The sequence below is a fragment of the Sinocyclocheilus anshuiensis genome, unplaced genomic scaffold, assembly GCF_001515605.1.
Source record: "Sinocyclocheilus anshuiensis isolate Anshui unplaced genomic scaffold, SAMN03320099.WGS_v1.1 scaffold659, whole genome shotgun sequence".
Classification (NCBI taxonomy): domain Eukaryota; kingdom Metazoa; phylum Chordata; class Actinopteri; order Cypriniformes; family Cyprinidae; genus Sinocyclocheilus; species Sinocyclocheilus anshuiensis.
This window is the reverse complement of record NW_015549698.1, coordinates 1,206,810-1,218,865: the sequence shown is the minus strand read 5'-3', so window position 1 is coordinate 1,218,865 and position 12,056 is coordinate 1,206,810. Positions and strand designations below refer to the sequence as shown.

The following is a 12,056-nucleotide window of genomic DNA, read 5'->3' as shown; positions in this document are numbered from 1 at the left end:
AAACCTGCCCAGGCTAAAGGAGCTCCTATCAGGTGTGTGTTTGTGGCTCCTCGGTCTCCTCATATTCTCCAGACGTTATTAGACTTCCTCTCGGTGCTGTAATGAGCTGCTGCTGGTGACATTACTGCTCCCATATTCACTTCCTGTGTTTCTCAGCTCATAAACCCTCACTCTCTATCTCTCCTTCGGTCTCTTTCAGCAGTTCGATATTCCTCTCAACACTTGCACAAAGATCCCTATTTGATCTGAGCCGTGCCTGACTCTTCCTCTTCCTCTTCCTCTTCCTCTTCCTCCTCCTCCTCCTCCTCCTCCTCCTCTCTCTGCTCTCTGCTTGACTGGTTTGAGGCTCTGGGCTTGAAAACAGTCTTTCAGTAATTCAGCTGTCGTTGTGACAGACTCATTCCTGCAGCCACACTCAGATGGAGGAGGAGAGACTTATTTACTTGTTGTTTAAATTCAGTCAAGTAAGGAAAATGCAGAAAAACAGCATTGGGAAAGTGAAGGGAAGCAGGGATGTGAGCCCATTAGTGCACAGTTAGAGTTTCCCCAGAGGTATCCTAATTAGAATGATTTCTACAGTCTTTTCAAAATGTTTTTATGTAAAAAAAAATAATAAAATACGGCTGTCAATTTAATGCGTTAATTTGGTGTGATTAATTATGTAAAAAATAATGTGTTAAAATGATTAAGGCATTTAACATATCCGCCCCATCCAGACCTGTCCATCATCTTACACTGATGCAGTTGCTGATGAACATGCAGGACAACTGACTGCATGATAAAGCCTCTTAGAGTACAGTTATATGAGCCGAAAATTCAAGATATGAGGGCAAAAAAATGACCTTTTAATGGTTTTTGTCTTATATTATATAGTTTAGTGATATCAGAGTGCTGTTTTCCCAAATATCTGCACAAGTGCAAATGTGATACTGATTTTTACAAGTTCAATAAACAATAAGTTAATATTGTGTTAAATATTAGACACAATATTGTCAGTATTGCCTGTTTTTGCCTAATTAAAGGAAATAGTTATGAACAAAGTTACAACAAAACTGTTGTGCATCTCTGATCAAAAGGTACCAGTGATGTGTTACTGAATGAATCCACATTTTTATACAAATAGTGTGAGTCAACGATTCAACGACTCATTTATAAAGACAGACACTTGAAGCAGCCGTTTGAACAAATCGGTTAAATGAATGATTCAGTGACTCACTAATTAAGACAGTGTCTTGCCGCCACCTACTGGTGGCTTTAATTTCATAATTAGAGTATCATTTCATTTCTTTAAAAAAATCCTTTTATATTTGAATATTCATTGTTTTTGTAACGGGGCTGACGAGACGTGAGACGTGTGGATCCATCTGCAGGCTTTATTAAAGAGACGTGGTAAACAGGCAGGGTCAAACAATGGCAAACAGGTATATGGCGGGCAAAACACAAGAATAGTCCCAGGGCTAGCGTAGGTCACCGATCGGCAGACAGAATCACAGGGGCGAGACGAGAGGGAAAAATCCAGGAATACAGGCAAAGATCAGAAACCGCGGAAACAGGCAAGGCAAGGCAAAACAAGGAAAACTCAGAGACTCGGAATGGGGTACGGGCTAAACAATACTCAGCAGAGAAAGGTGGTTAGAGTGGGTGTTATATAGTGAGTGAGATGATTAGAAACAGCTGTGTGCAATGAGTGCAATCAGTGCAGTGTGCAAATCGTGCAAAGAATGATGGGATATGTAGTCCGGGGTGCTATGCAACAGTTTGTGTTGTGCGAGAGTCAATGTAATGGAAAGGGTGACCTCTGGTGGTGAATAAACGGAAGTCCATGGACCGAATTCGTGACAGTTTTAAAACCCATTAACGCCCATTTTAAACCCGTTAATCTCATCGCATTATTTATGCAATTCTAATTACAGTTCAAATGCATGACATCTCTGCACAGTCTGTGTAAATACACCTAAATTCAGATGCAGCAATCTTATGGCCACATTGCAGTATAGCGTGTGTGTGTGTGTGTGTGAGATAAATTCTGTTGAATCAAAATATTTCTTTCCAAATCTACTTTTATGCCTATTCAATGCTTTTCTCATTTAACACAATAATGACTTTACATGATCTTTTGGGGTGTCATTTCTCTTTGATTAATCTATGATTAGTTTGATTAATCAATTGGCACACCATCTATTTGACTAGAATGGAAAACTTTAGTAACTTGTCAGCCCTAGGAAAAGTGATTTGAATATGGCAACTTTAGTGACCAGTGAGCACGTGTACGTAGGAACCGCACAGATCAAGGAGATTTTGTCCTCCAGTTTCCATAGACAAAAATCCGAATGACTTAATGTCCGAATGACAAGAGCTTAGATGGATTATGCCTGAATATCCCAGCTCACATTGCAAAATATCTTCCCAAAAGTATTATTTTGCATGAAGACAATGGTGCCATTTTGATTTTCTGTGCATGATCATGTTAGAGAGAGTTGAAAAGTGAGACGTTTTCTTCTTGGTGTGCATGTAATTGTGTCATGATTGGCTGTCATGTTCTGTCCTTCATCAACAGTGCCTATCAGATCGTTGTGAGGGAGATCAACCCGCACCGTGCGCGGCGGGAGGCCAGCGGCGGGGAGTGTTACCGTGAGCCGGTGTCCTATCAGAACGCCGCCAGCGCCGGGCTGCCGTATTACTTCGCAGCGGAGCTCCCGCCCAGGAATCTCCCAGAACCGCTGCCGTTTACCGTGGGAGACAACAAGACATACCACGGGTACTGGAACGCCCCCCTCGCGCCCCGCAAAAACTACAACATCTACTTTCAGGCGGTCAGCAGTGTGGAGAAGGTCAGCAGATGACAAATAAACACACACATCCCTCGCAGTGACTGAGAGCGTGCGACAGGACTGACACAGAATCACAGTTTGATCTGTTCTGTCCTTGAGCTGCCGTTTGTGTTGCTTCAGGCTCTTTTATTGGTGCATTGTGCATTCTTCTGCAATGCATGTGATGGTTCACACCTGTGACAAATCCTCAAAAAATATGAAAATATGGCCTTCTAGTGTTTTGACTATAGTGTTTCAAAATCATTAAAATGCATTACAAGTCAAGCTGCTGCAGTCATTCTGCTCAATATGTTGATGTGATTCTGCTCTGCTATTCCTAGAGTTTTGAGAATTATCTTTAAATTGTTGTTGTTTGTGTTTCAGGAAAGTAAAACGCAGTGTTTGAAACTGGCTTTTAAAGGTAAGCCCTTCAAATTGAGAGCATGCATCTACCATACATTTCTCCAGTCGGTCTCCTTCTAATCTCTCTCTGTCTCTGATGTTATGATGTAAGAGCAGGTTAAATTCTGTCATCTAAAGTCTGGCGGTGATTGGTGTTGTGTGCTCTGAGCTTTTAGCAGAGTTATAGAAAAGCAATTTTAGTATATGCAGTGGGACAGTGTCAACGGGCCAAAGCTTGACCACACTGCTCACAATTGCCTATTCTGTTCAGATGCGTGTGTACATATGCATCATAATTACATATGATCAGTTACTGTACATATGCATCGCATTTATAAACATCTCCAAATATATGCACTAAAATATACTGCTACGTAAAAGGCACAGTGTGTGATTTTTATATGTAATTTAATGTGTTTATTGTCATTTCAGCCACATATTACTCCACTGTCGACAATGAACACTACAGAAGAGTACAGTTAGGAATCAGCAGCACACATAGAGAACAGGGCCAATGATAAGAGCGTAGCCCGTGTTCAGTAGTGCTGATCACTGCAAAGCACCAGTATACTGCAAAAATTAAAGTTATAAAAATATCTATGTGTGGTAATGTGCTGATACAGAAGGGGTAAAATTATAATAATTAGATATTTTTAAACTGATGGTATAGAGTAATACTGCTCAGTCCTGCTATAAACAGTGTGATAACTTCGAAGACAAAGCATTTCACTGCCATTCATAACACAGCTAATAAAATAAAGAATGAAAAATCCATAGCCACAGTAACCGGAGCCTGAAAGTGCTTGACATGAATCTGCGTGTGTGGCGTGATGTGCTCTGCTGCTTTGGCTCTTAAGTAACCATCTGAAACTGGAGAAGACAACAGTGTAATGTAATGTTGAGATACACCTGTCCATACCGTATCTCACGACTATTTTTTAGTAATATATTTCTAATAATATTTTTTATACTTTCAAAATAGTTTTGGATTAACTTTTGAGCATACTACCAAGCAATTTTTTATCATCTAACAATCATCCCTGTAGCACAAAGGAGTCACGAACTGCAAGAAATTGCTTCAGGACTGTTGACAAAGGAGTTAGTGTTAACAGGTCAAGCGTTGTTTTTCTTATTCCTTAAAATCGCAACCCAGAATTTGGCATTTTTTATGAATATAAATTTGATTCGCTTCATGAAATGTGTGAATATGCAGTACTGCTGTGTCACAGTGACTGAGACTGAACCAACCCAAAAGCATTCAGATTTTTTTCATTGCATATATTTTGTGATTATTTGCGAAGTTGTGATTTTCCATATATATATATATATAAGAGTCATAAATCATGATCATAACTGCATATTGGACATATAGTTTCTTGTACATTTTGTCTAGCTAAATGTCTGAAGTGTTTTTCTGCTTGGAGTGATGCACATATGTATTGCCAGTGTGCTGTTGTGGTCGTGTCTCGTCTGAGTTATTGCACATTATTTCCTCCTCTGGCTCTTCATTAATTGTTTTTCAGCAGGAAATCGAATGCTAAAAGTCTGCCCGCGGCTCAGAGCACTCCCAGAACGGATTAGATATAGCCCACGTCATGTGTTGTTTAGCAACAAAAATACATTTTTGTTTTTAAGCATGGAATTTTATCTCCAAAATGGATGTAATCCAATTTCCATTGAATTGCTCCTAGTGTTTTTCTCTCAGATCAGACTCATAAGAGCTGACAGAAACAGAAGTGTTCTGGCAGGGGGCAAAATTTGGTGTCTGAACCAATACAGGCCTGCATCAAAAACCACACTGCGCCGCCGGTTAATCACCTTTTAACCCAAGTGTCAAAAGTGATTGCCAGTAAGGTTACAGTATTTGCTTGTCCTCTGCGTGGGTGAGGGGGACAGGGTTATAGATTACATTTATTCACAGGAAAAAAATAACACTTACTCTTAATAACTGGTCAAGAATATTATTTAACATCACTGAATTCACCTAAATAAATTGATTTATATCAACAAAACTCTTTAAGGTTTGTAAGAGATTTGCTTAAACTAAACTATTTAAAAGTTAAAGGTGCTGTATGTAAGTTTTTGACTCTACTAAAGCTTAAAAATACCATAATATGTTTGCAGATATTTAAGAAACATGCTAAGTTAGCATACTTGTTTATCTGAAAAACAATGCTACAGTCAGTTATTCTCCTTTGAAAGTGTGCGTTCCGGGCCGGAATGTCGGTCTTTGTTTTGGTTTGTGAAACCCGCCCACTGCCAGTTTACCCAATTGTATTTCGGCACCCCGGGTTGCCAGTTGGCGGAAAACACAGCGTATTTCCTTTCATTCATCGTCAAGTGCGCTCGTTCATGTTGGTGTCGTCAATCTGGCAACCTGCGTGTGCGTCAAGTCTGAGGAGGAGGGGCCAGGTGAAAAAAACCCTCTCCAATATGTTGAATTTGGACTGCAATGCCTAGTTCAACCACTCGGTGTCAATCCTACATACAGCACCTTTAAGCAGCAAGCTCATTGGCTGCAGTATCAGCAGAGGCCAATCAGCTCGTGCCTTGCTGTGATGATGTCACTGTTTGCAGATCATATGTATATAGAACTTTAAACATCGAAGCCAGATTGTGATGTGTCTGAACTCTGACATATCTTCATTTTCTAACCAAATGTACGCAATACTACTACTATGTAAACTGCTTCTATTATTCTAAAATAGCTTAATATTTAATGCCTAGGGTTGAAGACCTATGATTTAATGGATTTCCAGAAACTCCTTTTTTGCTTTACAAAATGGTACTTATAAAATCAATTCAGAAACTTTGTTTTTTTGGTCCCACTTTATATCAAGTGGCCTTAACTACTATGTACTTACATTTAAATGAATAATTTAGTACTATGCACTTATTGTGTACATACATATTTTTACATTGTTCTTGTACCTGCATGTGATTACATCTGTAATTAATTTCTGTTATTACATTTATAATTACACCGATGACCCATTCCTTACATATTAACCAACCCTTAAACCTACCCATACCACCAAACCTGTCCCTAACCTTACCCGTATCCCACCTCAATAGCAGCAAAAGCGTTTTGTAAAACAATAAGAACACAATAAGTACATTGTACTTATTTTTATGTTTTATAGTCATGTAATGTAATTCCACATTTATAATACATTTAGAATGTAATTCCAGTGTTTATGCAGTTATAGCTGTCGCAGAGTTTTCAAAAATAGAAAGTAAAAAAATATTATGGGGAAAAAAAAGTTTGATATAAATGATTTATTAAAAATGTTTAATAAAAACAAAAAAAAAACTTTTTTTTTTTGTCTGTTGGAAACGTTGACAGGGCAAATAAAAATTGTAGTGCGGCAGCAGAACATAACGTGCTTATTCCCCAGTGCTATAGTTATTTCAGCTGCAGTGTTTAGCATCTGTCCTGCAGATCGTGCCCGAGTTATTTGTTACTGACAGAGATATTTGTGTTTTTGACATTCATTGGTATTTGTGTCATGCGGACAGGTCATCTGAAGCTAACACAGCACTTGTGCGATCAGTGCTTAAAGCAAAGGAAGAGGAAGAGAGTGCTTTGGTGATGAAGGACCGGTGCATTAGGGCAGCAGTGATCTGCGTCTTGGTCATTTCACCCCAGGCTGCTCACTCGCCCAAATGTGCTGTAAAGAACAGAGAGGCCGTGTGACGGGGCATGGCTTTTGTTGGAGTGTTATTGTTGGGTAGAAATAAGCTGCCCCACAGATCCAGAGGCAGGAGAGTACAGCTGATGGCTTTATTTAAGAGGCCCATGTCAGCGGGTCATTGCCTTATCACTCTTAAAAGCTTATAGTAGAGCTTCAGGACATACCGGAGATCCATTTACTCCTGCCGCCCAGACAGATCGCACAATGGCAGCATTTACAGGCAAAGCCATGAGTGAAGTCAGCATCCAGACCGCCATAAATGTCATACGCACCGAGCTGGAGTTCAGCAGAGCTTCGGATCAATACCCCTAGATGCCGTAATGATAGTTTTTGTGTGAGAAGTATTTCAGTCGGCAGTGATGTATTTCTGACAGGGTTACAGACCCGAAGGACCACTGCAGTACACTTACACTGAAGCAGACGCTCTGCGATACACCACATTGAGTAGTATTGGGTTTGTACTGAAAAATCAAGCTATTTCATTTCGCTGATTATTGTTATGAACCATTTAATTGTCTGCTTTTTGTTCTTGTCACTTGTCATGCAAACTTTATATACAGACACAAAATGATTTATTCACCGTGAACTTTATAAACAAATAAAACACAGAAGTTATTTTTGTATTTTCACTGTTCCTTTTTGGAAGGAATGTAAAACAGTTGTGAAAGAGAAGTACACTTTAGCATACGTTTAAAAAGAGTACTTATTATGGAAATAATATATGTTAAAAGAATGTACATGTATGTTTTCTGCATATTAAATGAAATTAAGTGAAAGTGTTTTATAGTTTAAATTTATAAATACAATTAGTAGAGCTTTAGAGTGTTTTTGACCCACTTAAGTAGGACTTGAGTACATTTTTAAATGTAAAATCATAATTACCTCTGTTGTCTTTGAAATATGGTTAAAGTATACAGCCAAATACAATAACAACTAGTTAGTAAAGTTCGTAGACAAACTTTAAGTTGGCGTGAAAAAGCCAAGCCAGAAAGTTTGTAAAAGTTTTAAAAGCTTTAAGTTTGAAGGTTTTCAGTTTAAAGTAGTTTGAAATACTTAAAATAGTTTTAAAGATTAAAGTTGGAATGTTTTGAAGGCAATACAGTCTATCAGAAGAACAGACATAGAAAAACAGATCGCTAGGGTACCTGAGGTGGTTTCTAGGGTGGTTGCTAGGGTACTCAAGGTGGTTGCTAGGGTGTTTGTAGGTTACATGGGGTAGTTGCTAAGGTATTGCTATGTGGTTGCTTAGGTGCCCGGGCTGGTTGCTAGGGTGCTGCTATGCGGTTTCTAGGGTGTTCAGTGTGGTTGTTAGGTTGTTGCTATGTGGTTGCTAGGGTATTTAGGGTGGTTGCTAAGAGGTTGCTATGCAGTAGCTAGGGTATTCTTGCTGGTTGATAGGGTGTTGCTATGTGGTTACTAGGGTAGCTGGGGTGGTTGCTAAGGTGTTGCTAGGCGGTTGCTAGGCTACCTTGGTTGGTTGCTAAGGTGTTGCTATGCGGTTGCTAGGGTACCCAAAGTGGTTGCTAGGGTTTTGCTAAGCTACCTGGGGTGGTGGCTAGGGTGTTGCTATGCGGTTGCTAGGCTACCTGGGGTGGGTGCTAAGGTGTTACTATGCAGTTGCTAAGGTACCCAGGGCCATTGCTAGGGTGTTGCTATGCGGTTGCTAAGGTACCCAGGGTGGTTGCTAGGGTGTTACTGTGCGGTTGCTAGGGTAGCTGAGGTGTTGCTAGGTGGTTGCTAGGCTACCTGGGGTGGTTGCTAGGGTGTTACTATGAGATTGCTTAGGTACTTTGGGTGGTTGCTAGGGTGTTACTATGTGGTTGCTATGGTACCCAGGCTGTTGCTAGGGTGTTGCTATGTGGTTGCTAGGGTGCTACTATGTGGTTACTATGGTACCCAGGCTGTTGCTAGGGTGTTGCTATGTGGTTGCTAGGGTGCTACTATGTGGTTACTATGGTACCCAGGCTGTTGCTAGGGTGTTGCTATGTGGTTGCTAGGGTACCCAGAGTGGTTGCTAGGGTGTTGCTAGTGTACTCAGGGTGGTTGCTAGGGTGTTACTAGCATGTGGTTAGCATGATTAGCAAGTTACCAGCATGTTGTTTACATGATTAGCAAGTTACTGGCATGTTGCTAGCATGATTCTAGCATGATTAGCATGTTACTAGCATGATTCTAGCATGATTAACATGTTACTAGCATGATGCTAGCATGTTTTTCGAACATGTTTAACAAGTTGCTAGCATGTTTCTAGCATGATTAGCAAGTTACTAGCATGATGTTAGCATGATTAGCAAGTTACTAGCATTTTGTTAGCATGTTTCTAGCATGATTAGCAAGTTACTAGCATGTTGTTAGCATTTTTCTATGGTAATCCAGCTAAAACCAGTTGATTCAGTAAAAAAAAAAACAGCTAAAAACCAGCTAAGACCAGCCTGACCTGCTAAATAAGTGGCCAAAACCACTTTAAAACCAGCTTGGGAGACCAGCCAAATCAGTCAATCAGCTTAGGCTGGTTTTAGCTGTTTTTTCAGTAGGGAGTTGCTAAGCTTTGCTATGGCAGTAGACAGCTTAAATACACCTTATAAGTGAATAAGTCTTATTGTATAAAAGTTTTCACCCCCTCAATGAAAGTCTATGGGATTTTAGGTGGTTTTGATAGTCTGGTTTACGAAAACCGTAAGCCGGATCAGTTAGAAAAGATATAGCAACCCGAGTCAGACCAGTCTGAAGGTCTGACCCGAGTTTGGTGGTTGTAGCTTTAAAAGTCCAGGAGGAGATGCATTTTAAAATTGGGTCGAAGAAGAAGAAGATTCAGTTTAAATAGGATTTCAGTAAGTTGGCTTTTTCAAGCCAACTTAATAATACTTCTACTGAAAACTTCTGTCATGTATTCAGATATGTTTGTAATTACACATTTAAGATATATTAAATTGAGATGTAATATTAAATAACACGCTACAGTTAAAAATGATAATCAAGTACTTTGTGCTTTGTTGTGTTAGTCAACACATCAAAATAAGTGCATGAGAAAAGATTATTAAAACATAATGATATTTAAAAGTACTGTAGTATAAAGTGAAAATGAAATGAAACTTACCAATTTGACATTATTACAAAGAAACAGTCATGAAAGCGTCTCTCTTTAAGTGCACTTATGTTTTATTAATACCATAATGTGTCCAACAACTGTTTTTAAAAATAGACTTTTAAGATTTGAAAAGCATTAGATAGAATTAAACACTTCTGTTTCACAAGTGAGCCCCAATCAGTTTGTGTTTTGAACCATCATAGATGACATGCCGCTCCACAGCCAATCACGTATTCACTTAGAATTCCCTGATCTGCATATCAGTGTTAAAACCAGTGCATTCTCAGCGTTCTCTGCTGCAGTGTGCACGCCAGTATACTACAGTGATTTTAACAGGCCTGGAGAATACACTGATGGCTTTACTCCTGTGTTTGACAGAGTCCCAGAGGTTTACATTCTGTTTAGCTCAACATCGTATCCTTCACACTCTGTTCTTTAGGCTGCGCTCTGAGGCAGCGTCTTCTCTTTGAACTGTTTCATACTTTTATTTTTAGATTTTTGTGTTCTGTATAATGTATCCGTGCCAGGTAATAAATAATATTAGCGTTCAGCAATGGAATGATACTGTGGTTGTCTGCCAATGTTTGGAGAAACATATCCGACAGTCATTTTCAACCCATTCTGTTATGCTTTGGCAGCGAGAGAAAGATATCACACAGCAGACTGATGGCAGTTTGTGAAACGTCCAGGCATTTTAATGTTGTGGTCAGAAGACTTTCATGCTATTTGGTTTAGAGGTACATTTGTAATAGGAGCTAGTCGTAACAGGTGCATCAGTGGAAAAAACACCATTTATTTTGGTGACCTTGGTTTTCTGGGTGCTACTTTGGCTTCTTAGTAGACAAAAAAAAATAATAATAATTTGTCATATCTTGAATTTGAGCTTGCATCTCATCTCTTTGCAATGAAGCATGTGCTCTAACGGCTAAGCCATGGCTCTGACCTAAGACTTATATGAAGGAATGTTAAATTAACAAGATGTGCTTTTTGTCTTCAGGGGCCACAGAGGAGCCGGAAGTGATTCCAGACCCGGCCAAACAGACCGACCAAGTGGTGAAAATTGCCGGCATCAGCGCTGCCGTGCTGGTCTTCGTTCTCCTGGTGCTCGTGGCCATCCTGCTGGTGAAGAAAAGGTAAGGCTCTGTGAATACAGTTACAGTGCGTTTGTGTTGGCTCTTGAGATGCCCACGAGCACACCAACATCCTCCTTCCACTGCCATCTCATCACATCACCGGCACCCAGGGAGCAGCCGCAGGGGCCCCATCTCCAGCGCTGTCAGCAACTACACACCACACAGGGGCCGCTCGTCTCCCCAGCCTCTGCCTTACTCTGCGTAACAAGACCAAATCTCAATTAAAGCCATTAAAAGAGAATCAGATGCGCACACAGTAAACCCGCACATATACACTTACAGTATGAGGAGCACCAATAGAAATCTGCCGTCTTACATACTTTATTTAGCCCATTTACAAACCTGTTTATTCATGTGAACGTTCCAAAAAATGTATACCAGGAGTACAAACACATTCAAATGCACACAAACACTCTAAAGTTTGGGGTTTTTGAATGTTTTCGAAAGAAGTGTCCTCTGCTCACCAAGGCTGCATTTGTTTGATCAAAAATACAGTAAAACATTAATATAGTGAAATATTATTACAATATAAAATAGCTGTTATAAAACGGAGTCCTTAGCTGTTATAAATTCACTGTAAACCACGGCTTCACAGGGCTTACTGCTTTATTTTCTATGTGAATATCTGTTAAACTGTGATGCGCAGCTGAATTTTCAGCATCATTACTCCAGTCTTCAGTGTCACATGATCTTCAGAAATCATTCTAATATGCTGATTTGCTGCTCAAGAAACATTTCTGATTATTATCAATGTTGATAACAGTTGTGCCGCAGTTGTGATAAACTGTATTTTTCAGGATTCTGTGATGAATAGAAAGTTAAAAAGAACAGCATTTATTTGAAATCATTTTTTTTTTTTTACATTATAAATATCTTTGCTGTCACTTTTTATCGATGTAATGCATCCTCCGTTTTCAGAAAAAAAAAG

General features: G+C 39.6%; 1 pseudogene; it reads left to right on the top strand.

Moving 5' to 3' along the window:
- The window catches only part of LOC107660535 (receptor-type tyrosine-protein phosphatase kappa-like), a 181,563-nt pseudogene that overhangs the window by 156,383 nt on the left and 13,124 nt on the right, over positions 1-12,056 (top strand).